The sequence below is a fragment of the Salmo salar genome, chromosome 03, assembly GCF_965601325.2.
Source record: "Salmo salar chromosome 03, fSalSal1, whole genome shotgun sequence".
NCBI lineage: Eukaryota > Metazoa > Chordata > Actinopteri > Salmoniformes > Salmonidae > Salmo > Salmo salar.
Genome location: NC_138293.1, coordinates 19073206 through 19078859, shown reverse-complemented (window position 1 = coordinate 19078859; position 5654 = coordinate 19073206).

Here is a 5654-nt window from a genome sequence, read left to right as displayed (position 1 = left end):
CCCACAAAGATCTCCGCCACAGCACAACCCAAGGGGGGGCGCCAACCCAGACAGGAAGACCACGTCAGTGACTCAACCCACTCAAGTGACGCACTCCTCCTAGGGATGGCATGGAAGAGCACCAGTAAGCCAGTGATCCAGCCCCTGTAATAGGGTTAGAGGCAGAGAATCCCAGTGGAGAGAGGGGAACCTGCCAGGCAGAGACAGCAAGGGCGGTTCGTTGCTCCAGTGCCTTTCCCTTCACCTTCACACTCCTGGGCCAGACTACACTCAATCATAGGACCTACTGAAGAGATGAGTCTTCAATAAAGACTTAAAGGTTGAGACCGAGTCTGCGTCTCGCACACGGGTAGGCAGACCATTCCATAAAAATTGAGCTCTATAGGAGAAAGCCCTGCCTCCAGCTGTTTGCTTAGAAATTCTAGGGACAATTAGGAGGCCTGGGACTTGTGAACGAAGCGTACGTGTATGTATGTACGGCAGGACCAAATCGGAAAGATAGGTAGGAACAAGCCCATGTAATGCTTTGTAGGTAAGCAGTAAAACCTTGAAATCAGCCCTTGCCTTAACAGGAAGCCAGTGTAGAGAGGCTAGCACTGGAGTAATATGATCACATTTTTTGGTTCTAGTCAGGATTCTAGCAGCCGTATTTAGCACTAACTGAAGTTTATTTAGTGCTTTATCCGGGTAGCCAGAAAGTAGAGCATTGCAGTAGTCTAACCTAGAAGTGACAAAAGCATGGATTAATTTTTCTGCATCATTTTTGGACAGAAAATGTCTGATTTTTGCAATGTTACGTAGATGGAAAAAAGCTGTCCTTGAAACAGTCTTGATATGTTCGTCAAAAGAGAGGTCAGGGTCCAGAGTAACCCCGAGGTCCTTCACAGTTTTATTTGAGATGACTGTACAACCATCAAGATTAATTGTCAGATTCAACAGAAGATCTCTTTGTTCCTTGGGACCTAGAACAAGCATATCTGTTTTGTCCGAGTTTAGGCTAACAGCCTGCTGCCTGGCCTGCACCCTATTTCATTGTGGAGCTAGGGGGGTTAGAGCCCTGTCTATGTTCGTAGATAAGATGAGAGCACCCCTCCAGCTAGGATGGAGTCCGTCACTCCTCAACAGGCCAGGCTTGGTCCTGTTTTTGGGTGAGTCCCAGAAAGAGGGCCAATTATCTACAAATTCTATATTTTTGGAGGGGCAGAAAACAGTTGTGAGACTCTGCTGTAGAGCTCATCACTCCCCCTAACTGGGAGGGAGCCAGAGACAATTACTTGATGCCGACCCATTTTTCTAGCTGATTTACACGCTGAAGCTATGTTGCGCTTGGTGACCTCTGACTGTTTCATCCTAACATCGTTGGTGCCGACGTGGATAACAATATCCCTATACTCTCTACACTCACCAGTTTTAGCTTTAGCCAGCACCATCTTCAGATTAGCCTTAACATCGGTAGCCCTGCCCCCTGGTAAACAGTGTATGATCGCTGGATGATTCGTTTTAAGTCTAATACTGCGGGTAATGGAGTCGCCAATGACTAGGGTTTTCAATTTGTCAGAGCTAATGGTGGGAGGATTCGGCTGAATGAGCGACACCGGTTGAGCATTCCTACAGCATTTCCCTCCAGAAGCCATGAGAAAGTTGTCCGGCTGCGGGGACCGTGCGAGGGGATTTATACTACTATCTGTACTTACTGGTGGCACAGACGCTGTTTCATCCTTTCCTACACTGAAATTACCCTTGCCTAACGATTGCGTCTGAAGCTGGGCTTGCAGCACAGCTATCCTCGCCGTAAGGCGATTGTTCTCCTGTATATTATGAGTACAGCGACTGCAATTAGAAGGCATCATGTTAATGTTACTACTTAGCTTCGGCTGGTGGAGGTCCTGACGAACCACGTCCAGATAAAGCGTCCGGGCTGAAAAAGTTGAATGAAAAAAAAAGTTGAGTGAGGGAAAAACTTAAAATATAAACAGTAATTAAAAAGTAAAAACCGTAAAGTTGTCAGGTAGCAAAGTAAGGTTAGCAACAAAATGCACAGCAGCACGTAAACACGTCTGCAAGTTGTGACCGGAAATGACGGAGATGATAAAACGTGATGTGATGAAGATGGCTGACAATGCCATTTGGAATCAAGCCAGCAGCTGTATACCAACACAGACAGTGTGAAGCACTACAGGGACTAAAAGAAGTGAGTGTGATCGCAGATGACATTCTACTCTGTGGATGTGGTGACACACATGAAGAGGCGATGGCAGATCATGACAGAATCCTTACAGCTCTCCTGCAGACAGCAAGAGATGTCAACATGAAGCTGAACATAAAGAAACTCCGGTTAAAGCTGCCTAGTGTGACACACATGGGTCATCTTCTCACCACAGAGGGCCTTTACCCTGACCCAGAGAAAATAACAGCCGTTCAGAACATGGGTTAACACCGACCAACATCAAGTCACTACAGCGGATGTTGGGGTTTGTGAACTATCTTGAAAATTCATGCCCCGCCTATCTGATGTGTGCGAGCTGCTCAGAAGACTGACTGACAAGGACATTGACTGGACATGGCTACCACAGCAGTTGAGACTATCAAACAGTTAGTCACACAACACCCAGTGCTCAAATACTACGACCTGAGTGATGAAGTCACACTGCAGTGTGATGCCAGTGAGACAGGTTTTGCCAGTGAGACAGGTTTGCATCCTATTGCATTTTCCTCCAGAACATTGCCTCAGACAGAACAATGATATGCACAGATTGAGAAAGAATGTCTCTCCATTGTTTTTGCATGTGACAAGTTTGACCAGTATCTGCATGGCAGAGAGTTCATCACAATACACAGCAACCACAAACTGCTTGAGACGATCTTCAAGAAATCCTTACTCACAGCACCCAAGCGACTGCAGAGAATGTTGCTAAGCCTACAAAGATACCAACTCCATTTGCAATCCAAACAAGGCAAATAAGTACATGTAGCTGACTTCCTGTCCAGAACAGCTCAATCAACCACGGAGCACAGACAAATGCAAACACCAGCCACGGTCTAGGCTATGGGCCTGGCCACAGCCTAGAGGCGGATTACACCAGTGATGTCAACATCACAATTAAGACAATAGAGTCAATCAAAGCACACTGTTCCCAGGACCCACTGTTTCAGGCTCTGTACGCACAAATCAACAACAGCTGGCCTGGAACCAAACAGGCTGTGAGTCACACACTGAAAGATTTCTGGATGTACAAAGAGGAGCTAACCACAGAAAATGGACTGATATTTAAAGGAAACAGGGTCTTCATCCCTGACATGTAACGCACTGACTTTCTACACAAAATACCCTCTGGCCACTCAGGCATAGAAAGGCACGTGATGCTGTTTTCTGGCCAAGTATTACAGAGGACATAAAGATCTTTATCAATGTGCCACCTGCAATGCAATCCAGAAGAGACAACAAAAGGAGACACTCATCCCCTACCAAATGCCTCCCCTCCAATGGTCCAAGATCAGGATGGACTTACTCACAGTCAACAAAAGCAACTACCTCATCATGGTCGATTATTACTCAGACTAGTGGGAGCTCGATGAGCTGACTGACACCACATCAGACACCATCATTGAATGCTGCAAAAATCAGTTCAGCAGACACCATGTCTGTTGTTTCTGATAATGCCCCCCCCCCCCCCAATCCTCCGGAATGGATTTAAAAAATGTCCTGATGAGTGTGACTTTACTCATGTGACGTCATCACCGTATCACAACCAAAGCAATGGCAAAGCTGAAAAAGGGGTGACAATTTCCAAAACGCTCCTAAAAAAAGCTGTGATGGATGGTGAAGACCCATGGAAATCAGTGTTGGCATGGTGGAATACTCCAACAGAGGGACTTAACAGTTCTCCGGTACAGCGACTCATGTCCAGACGCACACGCACGATCCTACCCACCATGAAAAAACTGCTCAAACCCCAAGTGGTACAAAATGTAATTCCAAGAAAACAAGCCAAAGGGCTGACAGCAAAACACCACTATGACACAAATGCCTGTTTAAAAAAAAATGTTATTTCACCCTTATTTAACCAGGTAGGCTAGTTGAGAACAAGTTTTCATTTGCAACTGCGACCTGGCCAAGATAAAGCATAGCAGTTAGACACATACAACACAGAGTTACACATGGAATGAACAAAACATACAGTCAATAATACAGTAGAAAAAATAAAACAAAACGTCTATATACAGTGAGTGCAAATTAGGTAAAATAAGGGAATTAAGGCAATAAATAGGCCATGTTGGCAAAGTCATTACAATATGGCAATTAAACACTGGAATGGTAGATGTGCAAAAGATGGATGTGCAAGTAGAGATACTGGGGTGCAAAAGGGGCAGAATAAATAAATAAATACAGTATGGGGATGAGGTAGATAGATGGGCTGTATACAGATGGGCTATGAACAGGTGCAGTGATCTGTGAGCTGCTCTGACAGCTGGTGCTTAAAGCTAGTGAGGGAGATGGGAATCTTCAGCTTCAGAGATTTTTGCAGTTCGTTCCAGTCATTGGCAGCAGAGAACTGTAAGGAAAGGCGACCAGAGGAGGAATTGGCTTTGGGGGTGACCAGTGAGATATACCTGCTGGAGCGCGTGCTACGAGTGGGTGCTGCTATAGTGACCAGTGAGCTGAGATAAGGTGGAGCTTTACCTAGCAGAGACTTGTAGATAATCTGTAGCCAGTGGGTTTGGCGACGAGTATGAAGTGAGGGCCAGCCAACGAGAGCGTACAGGTCGCAATGGTGGGTAGTGTATGGGGCTTTGGTGACAAAACGGACGGCACTGTGATAGACTGCATCCAGTTTGTTGAGTAGAGTGTTGGAGGCTATTTTATAGATGACATCGCCGAAGTCGAGGATCGGTAGGATGGTTAGTTTTACGAGGGTATGTTTGGCAGCATGAGTGAAGGATGCTTTGTTGCGAAATAGGAAGCCGATTCTAGATTTAATTTTGGATTGGAGATGCTTAATGTGAGTCTGGAAGGAGAGTTTACAGTCTAGCCAGACACCAAGGTATTTGTAGTTATCCACGTATTCTAAGTCAGAGCCGTCCAGAGTAGTGATGCTGGATGGGCGGGCAGGTGCGGGCAATGATCGGTTGAATAGAATGCATTTAGTTTTATTTGCGTTTAAGAGCAGTTGGAGGCCATGGAAGGAGAGTTTTATGGCATTGAAGCTCGTCTGGAGGTTAGTTAACACAGTGTCCAAAGAGGGGCCAGAAGTATACAGAAAGGTGTCGTCTGCGTAGAGGTGGATCAGAGAATCACCAGCAGCAAGAGCGACATTATTGCTGTATACAGAGAAGAGAGTCGGCCCAAGAATTGAACCCTGTGGCACCCCCATAGAGATTGCCAGAGGTCCGGACAACAGGCCCTCCGATTTGACACACTGAACTCTATCAGAGAAGTAGTTGGTGAACCAGGCGAGGCAATCATTTGAGAAACCAAGGCTGTTGAGTCTGCCAATAAGAATGTGGTGATTGACAGAGTCGAAAGCCTTGGCCAGGACGATGAATACAGCTGCACAGTAATGTCTCTTATCGATGGCGGTTATGATACCTGTGACATGCCCAACATCATCAAGGACAAACAGTAAGGGTTATTCTCCACCCCAACAACTCAGCCA